Below are 21,797 nucleotides of genomic sequence, written 5' to 3'. Positions count from 1 at the left end.
TCTTGGCGTGTGGCTGCAGACTAAGCTGGGTGTTGATGGTGGGGTAGAGGGAATAGAAGTGAAGAGTTTCAGGTTTGAAAATTCCTAAACAAAGTCCTATTCAGAGTGTCCTTCCCAGCACTGCACTTTATACCTCTCGCCTCATAAACTACTCTTCACTGCCTTCCTCCAGCTGCCAGACTGCCACAGTACCTGAAAATATGAAGTGTGACTGAAAATGAGTTCAAACTCTGAATAATAATGCATTATTGCAGGTTCATACCTACAGATTGACATTGGCTCTGCATCTGAAATAATGCAATTAACACTTGTAGCTTCCCATCTTATTGTTGTGGCGATTTGTAATGGAATCATTTTAATATATGTTATGCCATTCTACAGTTTCAATGAGTTGATTTTATGCAGCACAGTAACACATTGAGTGCTGCTTCTCTGACATCTAGAAGTCTGCATGCACTATCAAGCCACAGGATTATAAAAATGCCATTACTATACTTAACACTGCACACTGGAGTCACCAATCTTAGACTAAGAGCAGCAGGTGGTGGAACTAAATGGATTCATACAATGCTGAATTCATTGAAAGCTTATTAAAACTTTCCAAAAAAATCAATTTGAATTTATGTGCTCTTTAAAATGGAATGTACTGTCGTCACTATATTCCACAGGTGCACAAGTACACATCCAGTCTGAGATCCAATAGGCTTATATTAAATAAATCTCTTTTCTTTTATATTTTCACCCTCATTTACCTTAGGTTTACAGCTTATTGTGGTTGGGGAAACAGACAGAAGGAAATCAGCAAACATCTCCTTTCTTCCAAATGTAATTATTAAATCAAATAACAACAAGTTGCTCGAATGTGGGGACATCATAGGAAGACAGATGGTGGGGTTTATTGGAGGCCAAGCAATAAATCCTAGAATCCTGGCCATATTTCCTTAAGCCGCAGTTAAATTGCAGTAGTTACACAGGCAGAAACCTACAGAGCAGCATAAGCGAGGTTTCACACCTGCAGTGTTTGCCAAATGCTGAGCATTCTACCTTGCAGTGGACACAGGGGCAATTCTGCAGTACCACAAAATATCAAACACAAACTAAAACAATCTGAGGATAAGAAGTTGGGAGGCTTTTTTAGTCATATGCAAAACCACAGGAAATGCTCATTTCATTTGAAACCGCAGCAAGAGCTGCTGCCCTCTTAAACAATTACCATATTTCTGCTGACAGGGCGGTGGTAAACTAAAGAAAATTGCTACTGAACCACATTCTGTTCACAACTGCGCACTTTGCAGCAAGGCATAAGAAAGCCTTTAACATCTTGCTCTCTGCATCCCTCTTTTGTATACCCATAGTTCATACCACCCCACGTACAGACCTCTTAAGTATCCACTCTTGAGCGAGCGATCACAGTCCACAATAAATGGGAAGTGCCAAAAGCCACCTCCTCAATGACAGAATAATACTTGCATTTGATATAGCGCCTCATCACATCCTTGAGGCGTCTCAAAGCACATTGAAACGTAGCAGCCAATTGTGCACAGCAGTGTCCTAAAAACAGTTGCAGATTGAAGTGACCAATTTATTATTTTGGGGATTTTTTTTTTGAAGGGAGTAACCCGGGAAAAGCAATATGCCAATCAACTAACAACTGGGGTCCTACTTACTGCCAGGTAAACAGAGGCCTGTGCAGTAAGGAAACTTGCCCAACGTTTCGCCCTGCCAGGAATCAAACCCAGGTCTTTCGTTTGTGAGGTGAGTGCTCTAACCACTGAGCTACAAGGACCCCACACTCTACAGGATATAACACTTTATCACGCCATCGAGACGTCTGAAAGCACATCACAGGATATACTTTAAAGGGTATGACTGTGGTGTATTTTGTGGGCAATTTGCACACAACAATATCCCATAAATAGCCATGCAATGAATAACCAATTTTATCTTGGGGATTGTTAACCAGGACACTGGGAAAAATTCCCTTGTCTTTGCGAACAGTGACTTTGTGGAGTCCTGTAGCTCAGTGGTTAGAGCACTCGCTTTGCAAGCGAGAGACCTGAGTTCAATTCCAGGCAGAGGGCGAAACCTTGGGCAAGTTTCCTTACTCCACACAGAGCCTAATAATAATCCCTCCAAAACCAAAAACAATAATTAAATTGGTCATTTTCAATCTACGACTGTTTGTGGGACATTGCTGTGCGCAATTGGCTGCCGCGTTCGCCCACAAATATACAGTCAATTCACTTTACAGTGTGTTCTGTGAAGCGCTTTGGGACGTCCTCCCGACGTGAAAAGCGCTATACCAAATGCAAGGATTATTATTATTATTATTAAATGGCATCTTTATTGTCTGCCTGAAAAGGCAGTTGGGAACTCAGTTTAATGTCTCATCTGAAGGATGGCATCTCTGATAATGCAGCATTTCCAAGATTTAATTGAAGTGATAGTACAGAGACGATGAGCTCAAAGTTCCTATGTGGGTGGGGCTTGAAACTATAACCTGACTCAGAGGCAAGTGCGCTACAGTAAAAAGTATAAGTTGTATCAATTGGGACCATACATTTTATATGACTTATGCAAAGTATGAGTTATGTGAAACTTGCATAAGTTATGGGAAATTCAACAGGACTTCGGCAGATGTACGACTTAGGCAATTATAAGATTTATACACATCTGACTTATGCAAGTTTTATTGAACCAACTCAGCTGAGCCTGAGGAAGCATAGGTTCAGAGCTTTCGTACAAATAATTCAAGCATTAGACAGGTTCACTTTTTGCCCATGCTTTTTGGGAAAATAGGAGGATTTGTTTTCAAGTAATAAGTCAGAGATGTCCGATCACAAACTCACCAGATCTGGTGCTCATCTTCAAAGCCCTCCATGGCCTTGCTCACCCTTACCTCTGTGACCTCCTAACCCCCTACCAACCTGTCCACTCCCTCCGCTCAGCGGGCTCCTGCCTGCTTCATGTCCCCCTGGTCTTGCCTGCTCCACCATTGGCGGGCAAGCCTTCAGCCTCTCTGCCCCCACCCTCTCGAATCTATCCCACAATTCCTCTGGCTCACCCCCTCCCTTGCCTCCTTCAAGACCCATTTCAAGACCCTCCTTTTCGACCGTGCCTTCGGCCACCCTTCTACATCTACCCGGCCCTGATCCCAATCACCAGCTCGGGTGCAGATCCCTGCCTATCCAGAGCATTGGGACGTCCTCCTGATGCGAAAGGCGCTACACAAACGTAATTTGTTGTTGTAATGTCAACCTGTTTTATTGAAAAAATACAAATAAAGGTAAATGCTCGTACAATGCAGAAATGACACTTTGTGTAAGGGAAGGTCAAATACAGGTTTGGATGCAAAAGGCCATTTGGTCCATTACACCACAACCTCCCATTATAGCTGATGTTGTAAAAATCATCTTTCTGCGGCAAAACATTGTGACTGAAAATAACTAGCTGCATACTATTACCAGGAGAAAGGATTCACAGCATTGAGATCATCAAACAAAGAGAAGCAGAAGTGAAACTTACAGAACATGAAGATTAATTCACATTGCAGAGATGAGTGAGGAAACTGAGGATCCCTAATATAATGCAATTAAAGTGCTTAGAGCTACAAGACTGGTTTGGAAAAAAGCTTTCAGACAACCATCATTACCATTACAACAGAGCAGACTCTACCACTCACACCAACAGAAAAACAGCAGCAAAGAGTAGTAAAGTTACCAGTGTTCAGGTCAAGTTAAGAAAAGATTTTAAAAAAATGTATTTTAAAAGGCACTATGAATTAAAAAGTGGACAAGACTCAAGAGTATTGTGTATAGTTTTGAGTACTGAAGGAAACCTGTAAACAGAATGAAAACCTACAAAATTTGGAAAGATTCCCCAGGAGCTAAGAAGGTTAAGGGATGATAAACGGTAATCACAATGAGGTTTGAATGAAAATATCCAGAGACCAGAGGTTTATGCAGTACAATATAGCTACAGTAAGTACAGCTTAAGAATGATTTCAGGGATTCTGAACTCAATTGATTTGGCAATATAGCCCAGTATCCTATGTCTTATTTATTACTGCTCACACCATTTGACATGGAGAGCGATGTGTCAATTAACCAATTATTTCCGCCAATGAATAGAGCCTAAAATTTAAGATAAAAAGAATCAATGGGGAAGATTTTTTTTGCACAAAAGGAACAGATAATGATTGAGCGTTGGAAAAAACAGACTGAAATAAAACTATTTCAAAATTGCACACAATCTTAAGTTGTAAGACTTAAGCCTCCAAATGTGAGAAAGTTTGGGGCCCCCAAATAGCAGGAACAGTATTTCAGGATTCCCCAAAGGGCAGTAATGTACATTGTTCAATATTAGAGCCAAAAGGATCAGCTCTTATTCAATAAATTGTCCAGTCAACTTACAACAACACAGACCCAAAAGCACTCACAAAACAATTACTTGGGCACAAGATGAACATGGTTACAATATCAGTGATATTATCAAGAAATGCCTAAACTCATTAGGCCAAAATTCCAGTGCACTCTGTGCAAAATCCTTTCTTAGAAAAGCACGATAAATATACCACAGAAAATAGTTAACTGTGGAACTGGCTTCTTCCAGACTCTCTTAAGAGTTCAGAGTAAAATCAGAGGCATGTAAGTCCTGCAATTCAAGACATCAAGAATTTCATTAGTTATCTTGCTCTCACGATCATAAAACAAGTGACCAATGATTTGAGATTTGGAATTCCCAGGACACCAGGAGAAACTCCCTTCGACTTTTGAATAGTGCAACGGGACCTTTAACATCCACCTGAACAGACAGACTTCGGTTTAACATCTCATATGAAGGATGGAACTTCCAACAATTCAGGATTCCCCCAACACTGCATTGGAGTGTATGTGTACATAGTGAATTGCAGGTGCCATTAGTTACGTAATTAAAAAAACAATTATAAGATTTCATCTTTTTTTAATCAGATGCTCATTACTTAATTAAGGACACATCATTTATCGCCTTTTACTCTTCTGCCTCCCCACACCTCCCAACCTCAATCAATTCTGTCAGTCAAACGTACAGTAGTTCAGTACTGAACGTTTGATTGTAAATATTTCTGTATTAAATCATTCAGAAATCTGACAGGTCGCTGCCAATATTGTAATTGTGTTAGGTGTCGGCCGGCTTTGTTGCCTCTGAATCAAAAGGTTGTGGGTACAATTGTTGAGCTAAAAGTCTAGGGAAAGTACTGCAGATGCTGGAAATCTGGTATAAAACCAGATGTCGCTGGAAACACGCAGCAGGGATCACGCAGAAAGATAAATTGACGTTTCAGGTCCATGACCTTTCGTCAGAACTGAGTTCCTCCCAGTGTCCGAGCCAATAATCCTCCAGATAAACTGGTCATTTAATTAATAGCTGTCTGTGAGACATTGTTGTGTGCAAATTGGCTGCTGCATTGCCTACAAATACCCAATCACTGCACTTTAAAGTGTACTGTTAAGCTCTTTGCTAACAACTGCTGCGTTTCGCCCACAAAATATACACTCAATTCACTTTACAGTATATTCTGTGAAGCTCTTTGAGACGTCTCGAATTCTCAACCCTTTTGATTCTTCAAATTCAAGATCCTCATCCTCACTTTCAAGGCCATCCAATGGCCTTGCCCCCTCCTACCTCTCTGACCTGCTGACTCCCTACCAACCTGCCCGCTCCCTCCGTTCAGCGGGCTCCGGCCTGCTTCACATCTCCCACTCGACCTACCCTACCATTGGTGGCTGAGCTTTCAGCCTCTCTGCCCCCACACTTTGAAACTCCATCCCACAGTCCCTTCACCTCGCTTCCTCCCTTGCCTCCTTCAAGGCCGGTCTCAAGACCCTCCTGTTGGATCATGCCTTCGGTCGCTCTCCCACCTCTCTGCCTTCCCTCAACCCTATCCCACCCCTCCCCCATGCTCAGGTCCTGATCCCTGACTGTCCAGCACCTTGGGACATCCTCCCAACATGAAAGGCACTCTATAAATGTAATTTTGCTGTTCTTGTTGTCTCAAAGACGTGATAAGGCGCTATATCAAATGCAAGGATTATTATTAACTGTACTAAACTATACATCCACAGGAAAAAGAGGCTCTCATCTAAATTAAGAATTGATTTCTTGTGTGCTGAATGATTAATTCTCAAGCATGCAAGGGAGCAAAATATTTGTGCTCAATAAAGGAATAGACTCTCCTTCCCTGCCCTAAAAACAGCTAATATTATAAAGACACCGACTAATTTTACGAACATGCAAAACCGTAAATCTAAGACAGGCAGACATGTGACTTGTTTTGCATCCTGCAAATCTCACACTGAATGATAAAGAGGAACTGCACTAGTTTCCTTACAAAAGGCGTTAGCCTGGCTCGGTTGGTAGCACTCATCTTTAAGTCAGAAGCCTGTGTGTTCAAACAATGCCCCGTTTACCTGTTCAGATGTATGGTAAAGATACCATGGCACTATTTGTAAAGAGAAGGGAGTTTTTCCAAGCATCCTGGTCAACAAACCCCATATAAAATTGGTCATTCACTTTGTGGCTGTTTGTGGGACATTTCTATACACAAATTGACTGTCATTTTGCCTGTACACACACACACAATCACTACACTTTACTTTGTAAATCCTGTGAAACGCTATAATAGAGCTCTTCTGTAATAAAAGCAATAGCTGAATTTGTAATGTGGAATTGCTGAATGTGGTCTCTCCCAAACCAACTACACATTAAAATGAGTATCCGAAACCGAGCAAAAGCTAACAAGCGAGTCCATTCAAAGAGATTTAATCCGGTGAAATATGTTCTGAGAAAGTTTAGGGTTTTTCTGCAAATAAGAAAATATAGGTTACTCACTGCATATAGTTTTTTATTAATACATATTAAAAGGCTTTAAATACAGTCACTAAGGTTTCAATTTCACTTCCCTCTTCCACAAATTGAAATTGAATTTTTAAAACGTTCATTGTGGTGAATGAACATACTATAATAATAATCCTTGCATTTGATATAGCGCTTTTCACATCTTCTAGACGTCCCAAAGCGCTTCACAGAATATACAAGTGAATTGACTGTATATCTGTGGGCGAACGCAGCAGCTAATTGCGCACAGCAATGTCCCACAAACAGTCGTAGATTGAAAATAACCAATTTATTATTGTTTTTGGTTTTGGAGGGATTATTATTAGGCTCTGTGTGGAGTAAGGAAACTTGCCCAAGGTTTCGCCCTGACCTGCCTGGAATTGAACTCAGGTCTCTCACTTGCAAAGCGAGTGCTCTAACCACTGAGCTACAGGACTTCCAGTTGTTGATAACAGTCCCTTGTGAAACTCTAAAATAATCTACTGTTTAGTTATTTTTTGGAAGGGGAGGGGAGCGGAAGAATAGGTAGAAAATATGTTCCACCCAATCAAAGAAAGGAAAGATTATTTTTACTTCAAAACCCCAAGGACAAAACATTGGGTAAGCTCATAGAATGAAGTGGGTTTATACAACCCAACTTTCAGCAGATATCTAAAACCCATACTTATAATAAGGTGCACATTACAACTGAAACGTGATCTGTAAAATCTTGGAAGCCAGTATTCCTAACGTTTGAGTGGGAACCAGATCTGACATAGCACTCTATTAAAAGTGCCTATAAAACCACTTCATAAAAAGCTCACAATCAATTCGCAGGAACTTTATATGCCATTTTCTCCCTCTTCTCTCAGCAGGCTCACTCCCTCACAGTTCTGCCCGCGTTCTTGCCTCGCCCCAAATCAACTGATCACCTCTTGCTCTCCTGCTCATACTACCAACACGGCCATTCTCAAACCCTGCAATGGGGCGGCATCATCTGAATCAAGAGCAACATGCTGTCAGTTACAATTATCCTTGCATTTGATATAGCAGCTTATCAAGTCTTCAAGGCATCTCAAAGCGCTTCACAGATATTCTGTAAAGTGAGTTGACTGTATATTTTGTGGGTGAAACACACCAGTCAATTGCACACAGCAGTGTCCCATAAACAATCGTGGATTGAGTGACCAAATTCTTCTTATTGACTTATTTGAAGGGATTATTTTCCGCAGAAAAGCAATCCGCCAATCGACTAACAACCGGGTTCCTACTTACTGCTAGGTCAACAGCGGTGTGTGTAAGGAAACTTGCCCAACGTTTCGCCCTGCTGGGAATCACACCCAAGCCCTCTCACTTGCGAGGTGAGTGTTCTAATCACTAAACTACAGGGCTCCACAGTTCTGAACAAAGCGGAAATGTTTGCGATGTCAGGATACCCTTTACATTTCAAGAGCACTTCTCATTATAACAAAAACAGTCTTGCTTCTTTCAAAATCTAAAATGTATGCTTTGCTTAGTGCTTTAACTAGAATAATTTGTAAGGGGACTCAAATCTTGAAGTACTGAGGATGCTGGGATCCGAAGCCTATACAGTTACCATTAATGGCAGGATTGGGTTCAGCTCTAAAAATGTCAGTTCAAGGTGTAATGCTAGGACAGTTTCTGAATCCCAGTCAACAATTCTCTTAATCAGCAAACACAAGATGAAGCTGGAATTGCAAAATCATCAAACGCCGTTCCTGCAAAAATGCAGCTTCTGTTTCTACAAACGTAATCGCTGAGTGGCAAATAAAATAGTTTACGTTTCCTGCTGCTCACTTAAATGGCCCTGCAATTTGTCGATCACCAGATGTAGCCAGTAACTGCAGTCTCGGCCCACTACATCCTATGACCAATCCATTATTTTACAAGGAAATGTGTAACATGAAACTCTTATCTCGATTATACTGCCCAGTACACGTGTGTGCAGACACCTCAACTGCTTTCTTTCATCTCTTGTAGAACCAATTTAATTACCAACAGATTTGCAGAAGATGAAATGTTTCTCAGCTCTCTGTACTTTCTTCAAGTCACATGTTCCTGTGTACAATGTCCTATGAACCTGGCTTTATGTTCAGCGATATAATTCTCCAAACTCACAGTAAATTATTTTAGCGTCCACACAGTTCTCGAAACATGCCGCTTTCCCCCACAGCATTTTGCTTTAGCTTTCCCACAATCATATTCCGAGATAGCTACAGCTGCAGCCACATGGTGGGGGAACATGCTGTTTCCACTCGGCGTTGGTACTTGGGAAATATTGATTGATGAATTTCTTGTGGATGGTGTAGAAAGCTGAACAAAGTAGCACTCTCTAGTTAACAAGCAGGTGCACCATTCTTTCAGGTCCACAGCTGAGCATCATAAGTGTCAACGTGAAGTCCCATATTCTGCTTCCAATCTTTCACGTTTTCACTATTTTTTTAAAAATACATCGTTAATGGTCTGATCACCTCTTACTCCATTCCTCTGCTCACCCCATATGCTCAGATAACACAGGCCTGCTGCGTGTCTCAATAACTTCAACAACAATAACCCTCATACCAGGAATCATCTCAGAGCACTCCCGCCCTCTCCATGCCACCATCAGTCAGTCATTATGCCCACAATCTCTGGATCACTCTGCCTCCATCCTTCCACTTTGTCTCACTCCACCTGTCTTCAAATCCCACCTTAAAATCTACCGAACTCTTTGACCGCGCCAATGGTGACCTCTGCCCCCCCCCCCCCCCCACCCCCCACCTTCGCCTTAAAGTGCTCCAACATGTAATCCTACATGAAGGGCAATATACATTCAAGTTGCTGTTGTTTTTTTTCAGAGTGCTGGCAAGATGTGCTGGTCTTTTGATTTCAGATTTTAAACATATTATTGGACTACAAGACAACTACAACAACAACAACTTTTATATATCCCCCTTCACGTGGAGTAGTGTCCAGAGCACTTGCATTGTAGCACAAGACAAACCTCGTGGCGCAACATAATACAAATTTACATTTACATTGTGCCTTCATTTTGAAGGACATCCCAAAGCACTTAACAATTGTGGCTTGGCACTTGACCTGGGATTGAGAACAGAGTGGGGTGGGAAAGGGAAAGATAACTAGAAATGTGGTCAAGAAGTAGAACTTGAGACAGACCTTGAACGAGGTGAGGGAAGAAGCAAGTCAGAGACTCACAATTACAGAAGCAAATGCACATACAATCGCAAATATGTATTGTGTAAAGAAGTATTAATTATTTTACTCAATACAAGTGAACATCAGCATCAATTGCTCTGCTCAATGTACTGGTTTCATTTGACTCCTGAGAACAGCAATATCAAGACTACTGCACTTATCACGCCCGTCAGGCAGCCATCCCGTCTGCTGCAAGATGCTTTTACTGATAAGGATTTTCTGTAGCAAAATTGCACAAATTAAATTTGTGGACTGCTAATATACGTTTATGTACGTGTTCTACACGTCAACAACCCTCATGCTTGCAATTATTTGTCAACATCTATTCACAACTAAGAAATATTTTTTTTAGTTCTTTCACACTACAAAATTCTATGTTCATAGGCTAAATAAGGCCTTCAGCTCGCAAAATCAGGAAGGCGTTGAACTCCAAACTCTTTGTGCAAGGCATTTTGGCTCCAGCCCCTGGATATTACCTTCAGCCACCGAAATTTGTGCTTTCTGTTTCCCTTCCATCCTCAAAAACTGCTAGATTAAGCCTTGTTGTCAATTTCTTTCATATATTTCCTTCAATATTTGTGCATCTAAAGAGCGTTTACAGGTTTTTAATTTATCATGGAGAACTAATTGATTTTACTGTAGCTCAGTGACTTCTTGATCAGTTCAATCAAGCCTTCAAACAATCCCAATTTGTACTCAAACTAGCTTGCTCTGACAAACCTGGTAAAGTTGTTGCATGAATAGATGAACAGCAATGGAGGCAAATTAGCATAACATTTGTCAAAGGTCAAAAGTGCTTCTATGCAACTTCTATTGATCCTTGTCCCAAACCATTCTGCCAAACAAGGGGGCGAGGGAATGAGGAAAGGGTGGGTAAGAAGGGGTGGGAAACGCATAGATACTGGGAAAACATGCAAACTACTGTATTCACATAGCATTTTACCAAACACTGCAAAAAGGATCAAGTATTTGTGCAATATTTCGTCCCTTTGCCCAATCTGACTGTTTGCATATTTCGCAGAGCTTCTATAGAGCCCAGAGGCTGTGGATCACCTGCTCCTCCACACAACAATTTAGTTAGATAGGGTTTTTCAGACCAGGGCACTGTCATAGGCCTTCATACAGCTGACTGGAAGCTCAAGCTGGGGGAGGAGGGGTGAGGAAAGAAAAGGGGGTTCACCAAGAAGTCAAAACAACTTGAACAAAATACTGAACTTCAATCATCTTTTTGTGCAAGCATTTGACAATTCATAGGTCTTTACATTTTCAGCTATATAGCATATCGTCAGAGACCAACCACCTTCCCACTATGATATGAAGCACTGCAGCTTAACTTGTAATCAAACACCATTTTTGGAGCCAGTCGGGTGTCTGACATATACCGAAATCCATCACCATTCTTAAAGATTATCCAAACCAAACTGAGAGTTCTGTGCTTCCCACCTGTACATGGAAATTCCAGAGATATTTACGGGAATGGATTCTCACACACTCCCTGGAGGGCCACATCCTGCTTACCTAATTCTGGGGAGTATTAGGTGTATGTTGGCAAGAGCCAAGACACGGGAACCCCGTGTGTGCGTTGTACTGCTGGAATCTAATCAGCTAAAACCACATGGTTTGCCATTGAAAGCATTGTCTGCCAAACTTTCCCAATGCTTGTCCAGCTAAGACCACCTACCCGTTACGACTTTGGCTTGCAGAGGTAATGGGAGCTGAGTGTGAGGAGTCCCTACCCCCCAGTGACTGGTCTGCCCTTCCAAGTCCTACCGACGAGCCAGGCTGGGTGAGTTGTCATCAGCAGTGTTTCTGGAATACCGCAGAGCTCAGGACTGGACGACTGAGATCACCACAGAGGGCTGGATACTGACCTTCCATTGCCAAACATGTTACCTTGGAGCCAGTTTAAAAAATTAGCTTCACACATGTTCGCTGTATATACTGTATGTGCAAAATCTATAAAATAAGTAGATTTAATAGAAGAGAGATTGAGTAATATAAATGGAGGAACTCTACTGTATCCACACATGCATAAATTATACAAGCACGTTCCACAGATTCAAACATAGCTCTTATGGATGGTGTAGAAATCTATCCAAAGGACTAATTCTGTTGTTAAGAGCAGATGGAATCATTCTTTTAGGATAACAACCGTAACTCTCAATCTCAAGTCCTACATACTGCTTGTAATCCTAACTCGATTTAGAGCTTTTTAAAATAGAAATGTTAACGTTTCTCAGATTTTAAGCCTTTCAATTTCAGCAGTATCGAAAAGGATCGCATAAGCTTAACGTTCGCATAACTGGATAAAAGAAACAGGGCTCTGAAGCAAAATTGGTCAACCAAATTGAAACCAGTAACTACAGTGTCTACAATATTGAACATGAGATAACTGGGGATGGGGCCATTGCCTTCAACCATTCATAGAAATTTACAGTACAGGAAGACTCCATTTGGCCTATCGAGTCTTCACCAGTTCTCAAAGTAAACTGCACTTTCAATCCCACTGCCAAGTGCCCTATCCCCATACCTCTTCAAGTCTTCTGCACTATCACACAAGAAGCAATTGGTGCAGGCTTCCTCCAAACATCCACCTGCACAAGTTGCAGAAAGAATATTTTTTAAATAGAATGTCCCTGTTTCTGAAGCTGTTCTATTTATAATTAAATATTTTGTTGAATAAGATATAATTAATTTTTGATTTTCATTTTCAATTAAAAAAACAGGCACAACGAATTAGATAGACACATGTATCAACAACGGATCATTGTGTCCTTAATTTTCAGTCCTGGCAGTAGTATAGGAATGAGATGGTGGACAAAATAATAATAATTTGGTCACTCAATCCATGACTGTTTGTGGGACACTGCTGTGCGCAATTGGCTGCCGCGTTTTGCCCACAAAATAAACAGTCAATTCACTTTACAGTGTATTCTGTGAAGTGCTTCGGCATTTCAAAAATGTGATAAGGCACTATATCAAATGCAAGGATTATTATATTATTATAAGCAAACACTCCCCCAAGGAGATAGTGTGCAAAGACATTATATACCAAATGCAAGAAGTATTATTATTAAAGACACGCTATGGTTTAGGACACTGACCAGAGGATTGTAACCTCAACTTGATCAGTGCTGAGTTAGTTGATCTCAGCCGGGGCAGGAGTCGGGCATTGGCATCAATGTCCCTGATTCAGGTAGGAATTAAATAAATACTAAGTCAGCCAGAACATCCAATCGTACTCGCTATCCTGTCGCCTTACTGGGGCTGGGACTCTTCTCACTCAACTTTAAACTCCTGCAGTACCTCAATGTACACTCTGGGGTCCCCCAGCCCAGGCTCCAGTTAACCCTAAACTCTTGGAGATTAGGTTTACAGGGAGCGTCTCCCCAGGGGGAGAATGCAAGAATGCACACTCCATAATAGGTAAATGGAAATGGCCAGACAACTCTCAATAGTTTTGTTTGGACACTCTTAAGCCTAGTGGGATTCTGCAGGAGTCTGATACCCAGTTAACCAAAACCAAATCCCACGATCCTGCTGGAAGGTTCCCCTGTGTAGATGTTGGGTATAAGACCAGGATTGGGGCTCAGCTGTGATACCTCTCCTCAGCAATTAAGTCAGTCAGAACTTGGAGTAGGAACCCAATGCTACATACCCCACTGAGTCAGGTCTTTAGAACAGGAAAGAAAATAAAAAAAATTCTCACACCAATTAAGCTGCATACTTCGATACCAACAATTTTGTATATTTCTGGGACATTTTTTTTAAAAAAAAACCTCAAGCTGCATCAGGGAGTGGATTGCAAGCTCACTCTCGTAACTCACCAAGATGATTTTCCCCAGTCTTGACTCAGATGCAAAGAGCCACTAGAGACATCACCAAGACGTAAATAGATTGTCATTAAAGTTGCAGAAGCATCAGACAGGTCACTTCCACATTGCTCTCCTACATCTCCTAGCAGCTGGTTGAAGCAGGGAAGGGATAAATAATTTTGATCATTGATCATAAATAATAAAAATAATCCTACATTTGATATAGTGCCTTATCATGTTGTCAAACCTTCTTAAAGCACTTCACTGATTTCTATTGTAAAACATTGGAGCTGTGCATTTTGTAGGTAAACGTGGCAACCAATTTGCACACTGCAGAGTCCCACAAACAACCGTGAAGTGAATGATAATTTTATTTGGGGAGATTGTTGGCCAGGACACAGGGAGAAATTCACCTCTCTTTTCGAACAGTGCTATGGAGTCTTTAACGTGAACAGGCAGATGGGATCTCGGTTTGCCTGCATGCAATACACAGCAATATAGCAGGACAGCACATCATAAAAATTCAATGGTGTTGTTGAAGCTTTCACAAACGATTGTGTGCAATCCTGCTTTTTGTTTTTAAAACAGGCGTATGGAGTGCATAGCAATGACACATTAGGGTAAAGTTGCAAGTTACCAGATCTGCTTGGTGTCAACATGGTCAACTAACCTGTTATATAAATTTTAAAAAATTGCTGGGAACGTCGTCATCATTTTTTTTTCTTTTTAAAATAGAAAAATTTAAATTGAATACCCAGCAAGTCCCTGAGGCGTTGAGTTGGGCACTACATTGTGGGTGAGGGTGGGGCAAAGTATTGTGCATGTTCCACCCACCCCACCCCTATTAAGGAAACTCAAATAACAATAATAATTCTCACATTGGGTATGGAGCTTTTCCAGTTGGGAAGATGTCCCAAAACACTTCACACAATTTACTGTGAAGTACAGTGACTGCGCATTTGTGTACATGGATGACAAACACTTGAAAGGAAAAAGTGCTTTGGCACAAGTGATTATAGAATTCGAAATTAAAGCAAAACTTGTTGAGATTAATGGATATTAAGGACTAACTACCAGGGGCTATCTCATCAATGAGGCCAGAGGATTACAAGCTCAGAAACCAATATTTGTACAGATTATTATTTTCTTTTCTCTCCCCCCCCACATGATGAGATTGTGTCTCATGACTTCTGTTGACAAGCCAACTTTTATTCAGATTTTCTGTGTGCAATTTGAATCTATTGTTGTTCCTGTTGCCTTTCTGCTGCTTACTGCAATAGCAATCACTAAGAACTGCAGTTCGTATGTGGCAACACCACACCAAAGGGTTAACAACCACAAGTTTACGAGAGGGATTATTGAAGCCTCAGTAACTCTCATATTCATGTGCGTACGCATATGATAAACAGCTCCATGTGTTGATGCTGCATTTTTTAAAATAAACATTTAAACATGTATGTTAATGATAAACTCAGTTCAGACTTTCTAAGTAGGGAAAACAAATTGGTAACATTGTAAACCCTCCAGTGTTGTTTATGAAAGTGAGTTTTTTTTGTAAAAATATCCTTCTCTTCATTACATTAGAATATAACCAGTCGGTTTTCAACTTGCTTTGTTTACCAGTATCGACGCCTAATTATCTACTGCGATCATAGCAGCACTATCCAGTAATTTTATAACACGTATAATGTTATACCATTCCCTCCCGAGTCCATTTTCTGGTCACATGATGTCATGAAAATGTTGCAATACTCCATCTTCAGAAGGAGCACAATACAAAAACATAAACAAACGTATCAAATAAAATACTGTACTTTGTGCAGCACCAAATTAAAAATTCTTTCTCTACAGCTGTGGTCAGAATCTCAATTCAATGTTATTGTTTCTAAAACTCTGCACTCTGGAGTGAACATACGTCTTTTTTTTTAACTTCACTTAACCTCCCACAGAACAGATGTTTCCAAAACAAAATGATCTCAAGTACTGGAATGGCTTCCACACTTATTTCACCTACATCCATAACTCATGAACTGGGCCAATAGAAAAATGCAAACATATTTGCCAGTCTTGCAGAAAACTGCGGAGGGCTTTGATTGGTTCTATTGAGGTACATTTTACTGCTAGGTTTTTTCACTTTATTGGTTAAAAAAAATTGAACATAAGGAAATAACACATATTAGATTGTTGCCAAAAATTAATTGCTTCTTTAATAAAAACTGGGTGACCATTTTTTTCTGGTGGGGTGGGGGGGGGGGTGGGACCTCACCAGCGAGGCTACAGGGACTCACCACTCCTGCCTCTCAGGGCTGACACTGCACACTGACACAGACACCCACAGAGATACTCTCACATACAGAGACACACACACACACACAGAGAGACACACACACACACACAGAGAGACACACACACACACACACAGAGGGACACACACACACAGAGAGGGACACACACAGAGAGACACACACACACACAGAGGGACACACACAGACACACACACACACAGAGGGACACACACACAGAGACACACACACACAGAGGGACACACACACACACACACAGAGAGACACACACAGAGAGACACACACACACACAGAGAGACACACACACAGAGACACACACACACAGACACACACACACACAGAGGGACACACACACAGAGACACACACACACCACACACACACACAGAGACACACACACACACAGACACACACACACACAGACACACACACACAGAGACACACACACACACAGACACACACACACACAGAGACACACACACACAGACACACACACACAGAGACACACACACACAGAGGGACACACACACACAGACACACACACACAGACACACACACACACAGACACACACAGAGAGACACACACACAGAGACACACACACACACAGACACACACACACACAGAGGGACACACACACAGAGGGACACACACACACACACACAGAGGGACACACACAGAGAGACACACACAGAGAGACACACAGAGGGACACACACAGACACACACAGACACACACACACACAGAGGGACACACACACAGACACACACAGAGGGACACACACAGAGAGACACACACACACAGACACACACACACAGAGGGACACACACACAGACACACACAGAGGGACACTCAGAGAGAGACACATACACTCAGAGACACAGACACACACTCACACATATAGAAGGGACACTGATACACTGATACACAGACACTGACACTGACAACACTGCGGCCTCCGAGTGCCGCCCATTCGCCACTTGCGTTGCGCACGCACGTCCGGAGCCTCCCCGCCCACAGTGACGTCAGTAAACAGCGCGAGCGGCCCGCGGGCCGGATACTCCATTTGTGGCGGACGGTGGTCCTTTCTATTGGCCCAACTCAACAATAATAACACTTACATTTTTGATAGGAAAACTCAGATAAATAATAATATAGTAATAATAATATTTGCAACAAAAACAGAAGTTCCCTGTTCTACAACATTTCGGGTCCACAACCCTTCGTCCAGTTCTGACGAAGGGTCGTGGACCCGAAACACTGACTCACTTTCCTCTCTCCATAGATGCTGCCTGACCTGCTGAGTGTTCCCAGCGACTCCTGTTTTTGTTTCAGATTTCCAGCATCTGCAATATTCTGCGGTTTGATAATAATATGATAATTTCAGCGCCTTGGGACGTCCTCCCGACGTGAAAGGCGCTCTGTAAATGGAATCTTGTTGTTGTTGTAATCGTTGCATTTGATATAGCGCTTTATCACGTCTTCGAGACGTCTCAAAGCACTTCATAGATTACACTGTGAAGTGAATTGACTGTACATTTGTGGGCGAAGTTGTGGGTAAAACTACCCATTTTACCCCTAAATCCGACACTGTTTAAGACAGGAACTCTCATATTGAGAAAAAAACGCACCCCTTCTCTAACATCACAGCACACTCTGTCAAACTGTTGGAAAGCAAAAATAATCTTCACAAAAATAAAAACAAACACAGATTTGCACTGACAAAACACAAAATACTGCAGATTGTTGGAGATCTGAAACAAAAACAGAAATTGCTGGGAACACACTCAGCAGATCTGACGAAGGGTCGTGGACCCGAAACACAGACTCACTTTCCTTTTTCCATAGATGCTGCCTGACCTGCTGAGTGTGCCCAGAGACTACAGAATTGCACTGACTTTTGTACAGTAAGTGGCTGCGGAGTTGACTTTCAAATGCAATCCACTGAGTTCCATTCTTCCTTCCCACTGATGCCACTCCATCCCCTGCTCCAGTCTATGCCAGTTACACGTCGCACCCACGAGTTTATTTACCATTCATTCCTGTTGATACTGGTAATGCTGTGCAGGAATTAATCACTGAGATTGTGGATATAGGGTTTTATCATTCCCATCCATTCCGTCCCCGTCGGGGGGGCCCCTCCTCCCGTCCCCGTCGGGGGGGCCCCTCCTCCCGTCCCCGTCGGGGGGGCCCCTCCTCCCGTCCCCGTCGGGGGGGCCCCTCCTCCCGTCCCCGTCGGGGGGCCCCTCCTCCCGTCCCCGTCGGGGGGCCCCTCCTCCCGTCCCCGTCGGGGGCCCCTCCTCCCGTCCCCGTCGGGGGGCCCCTCCTCCCGTCCCCGTCGGGGGGCCCCTCCTCCCGTCCCCGTCGGGGGGGCCCCTCCTCCCGTCCCCGTCGGGGGGGCCCCTCCTCCCGTCCCCGTCGGGGGGGCCCCTCCTCCCGTCCCCGTCGGGGGGGCCCCTCCTCCCGTCCCCGTCGGGGGGGCCCCTCCTCCCGTCCCCGTCGGGGGGCCCCTCCTCCCGTCCCCGTCGGGGGGCCCCTCCTCCCGTCCCCGTCGGGGGGGCCCCTCCTCCCGTCCCCGTCGGGGGGGCCCCTCCTCCCGTCCCCGTCGGGGGGGCCCCTCCTCCCGTCCCCGTCGGGGGGGGCCCTCCTCCCGTCCCGTCGGCCCTCCTCCCGTCCCCGTCGGGGGGGCCCCTCCTCCCGTCCCCATTCTATTCCATTACACCCCATATACAATTCCATTATTCACAGTTCTATTCCATTATGTTCCATATTCTATGCAGTTATGCCCCAGGTTCTGTTCCATCATTATATGCCATATTCTATCCCATTATGCCCTCTGCTCTATTGCATTATGACCTCGGTTCTGTTCCATTATTCTGTTCTATTCCATCATTCCATGTTCTACTCCATTACACCCCCTGTTCCATTGCATTAATAATAATAATAATAATCCTTGCATTTGATATAGCGCTTTTCACGTCGGGAGGACGTCCCAAAGCGCTTCACAGAACACACTGTATAATTGTGGGCGAACGCGGCAGCCAATTGCGCACAGCAATGTCCCACAAACAGTAGTAGATTGAAAATGACCAATTTATTATTGTTTGGGGTTTTGGAGGGATTATTATTAGGCTCTGTGTGGAGTAAGGAAACTTGCCCAGGGTTTCGCCCTCTGCCTGGGATTGAACTCAGGTCTCTCACTTGCAAAGCGAGTGCTCTAACCACTGAGCTACAGGACTCTGTGCCCCATATTCTATCCCATCATTCCATGTTATACTCCATTATGCCCTGTTCTGATCTATCATTTCTGCTCTATCCCATTGTGCCCCATTTTCTATGCCATCATTCCCTGTTGTATCGCACTGTGTACCCCGTGTTCCCATATTGCGCTGTTCAGTTCCAGTCCGGTGTGATCCAGTGCCCTGTAATGTTCCAGTCCTGGCTGCTCCACTCCATTATCTTGCTCTTACCCGGGAGGTACCACCTGGCCGAGCTGCCAGCAAAGCTCCGTCACTACCCCGGCCCGGTCCGACTTCACCCGCTTCTCCAGGGGCCGAGGCTTGGCTGGAGACCTGGGCTTCTCGTGGTCAGAGCCGCCCGAGCTCTTGTCGTATTCCACGGGGAGGCAGTGAGCGAGCACCGTCCCGAGCTGCACGGCCGAGCCCACTTTGACGCTCCACTCCAGCAGCCGCAGCGGCCTGGAGCCCGGGGCCGCCACCTCCAGCCCGGCCCGGGCCCAGGCCCCCGCCGCCGGCCCGGCTCCCCCCTGATCCCGCTCCCGCTCCCGCTCCGACTCTCCCGCCTCCGACAACGCCGCCATCTTCCTATCGCGCGGGGGGCGGGGCCTGTGGGTGGGGGGCGGGGCTTGTGTGGGCGGGGCCCGTGGGTGGGGGGCGGGGCCTGTGTGGGGGGGAACCAAAACACGGAGCGATTCCACTGTTTAACTGTGACATCAGTGCCCCCCCCCCGCACACCGGAAATGACACTGCGCCGCCCCGAGCCACTTCCGGCTCACATGGGGCTGAGCTCCTGACCCGACCCCAGGGCTGAGCCCCGACCGACCCCCAGGGGCTGAGCTCCCGACCCGACCCCCAGGGGCTGAGGACCCGACCCCCAGGGGCTGAGGACCCGACCCCCAGGGGCTGAGGACCCGACCCCCAGGGGCTGAGGACCCGACCCCCAGGGGCTGAGCTCCCGACCCGACCCCCAGGGGCTGAGCTCCCGACCCGACCCCCAGGGGCTGAGCTCCTGACCCGACCCCCAGGGGCTGAGCTCCCGACCCGACCCCCAGGGGCTGAGCTCCCGACCCGACCCCCAGGGGCTGAGGACCCGACCCCCAGGGCTGAGGACCCGACCCCCAGGGGCTGAGGACCCGACCCCCAGGGGCTGAGGACCCGACCCCCAGGGGCTGAGCTCCCGACCCGACCCCCAGGGGCTGAGCTCCCGACCCGACCCCCAGGGGCTGAGCTCCTGACCCGACCCCCAGGGACTGAGCTCCTGACCCGACCCCCAGGGACTGAGCTCCTGACCCGACCCCCAGGGACTGAGCTCCTGACCCGACCCCCAGGGACTGAGCTCCTGACCCGACCCCCAGGGCTGAGCTCCTGACCCGACCCCCAGGGCTGAGCTCCTGACCCGACCCCCAGGGACTGAGCTCCTGACCCGACCCCCAGGGACTGAGCTCCTGACCCGACCCCCAGGGACTGAGCTCCTGACCCGACCCCCAGGGGCTGAGCTCCTGACCCGACCCCCAGGGGCTGAGCTCCTGACCCCCAGGGGCTGAGCTCCTGACCCGACCCCCAGGGACTGAGCTCCCGACCTGACCCCCAGGGGCTGAGCTCCTGACCCGACCCCCAGGGACTGAGCTCCCGACCCGACCCCCAGGGGCTGAGCTCCTGACCCCCAGGGGCTGAGCTCCTGACCCCCAGGGACTGAGCTCCCGACCCGACCCCCAGGGGCTGAGCTCCTGACCCCCAGGGGCTGAGCTCCTGACCCCCAGGGGCTGAGCTCCTGACCCGACCCCCAGGGACTGAGCTCCCGACCCGACCCCCAGGGGCTGAGCTCCCGACCCGACCCCCAGGGGCTGAGCTCCTGACCCCCAGGGCTGAGCTCCTGACCCCAGGGACTGAGCTCCCGACCCGACCCCCAGGGGCTGAGCTCCTGACCCCCAGGGGCTGAGCTCCTGACCCGACCCCCAGGGACTGAGCTCCCGACCCGACCCCAGGGGCTGAGCTCCCGACCCGACCCCCAGGGGCTGAGCTCCTGACCTGACCCCCAGGGCTGAGCTCCTGACCCCAGGGACTGAGCTCCCGACCCGACCCCCAGGGGCTGAGCTCCTGACCCCCAGGGGCTGAGCTCCTGACCCGACCCCCAGGGACTGAGCTCCCGACCCGACCCCCAGGGCTGAGCTCCCGACCCGACCCCCAGGGACTGAGCTCCCGACCCGACCCCCAGGGGCTGAGCTCCCGACCCGACCCCCAGGGGCTGAGCTCCCGACCCGACCCCCAGGGGCTGAGCTCCTGACCTGACCCCCAGGGGCTGAGCTCCTGACCTGACCCCCAGGGGCTGAGCTCCCGACCCCCAGGGGCTGAGCTCCCGACCCGACCCCCAGG

The 21,797-nt window shown here is 46.1% G+C and overlaps 1 protein-coding gene across 1 annotated transcript in view; it reads right to left on the bottom strand.

Moving 5' to 3' along the window:
• The window catches only part of ctdp1 (CTD (carboxy-terminal domain, RNA polymerase II, polypeptide A) phosphatase, subunit 1), a 178,576-nt gene extending 158,675 nt beyond the window's left edge, over nt 1-19,901 (bottom strand). The window contains exon 1 of the mRNA XM_007900578.2: nt 19,656-19,901. The gene's annotated coding sequence lies outside the window, so the exon portion shown is untranslated. The remainder of the gene's footprint in view (nt 1-19,655) is intronic.
• Between the last annotated feature and the right edge of the window lie 1,896 nt (nt 19,902-21,797).

This window comes from Callorhinchus milii, unplaced genomic scaffold (assembly GCF_018977255.1).
Source record: "Callorhinchus milii isolate IMCB2004 unplaced genomic scaffold, IMCB_Cmil_1.0 Scaffold2, whole genome shotgun sequence".
Classification (NCBI taxonomy): domain Eukaryota; kingdom Metazoa; phylum Chordata; class Chondrichthyes; order Chimaeriformes; family Callorhinchidae; genus Callorhinchus; species Callorhinchus milii.
Note: the sequence above shows the minus strand (reverse complement) of the source record. Positions and strands in the feature narration are given on the sequence as shown.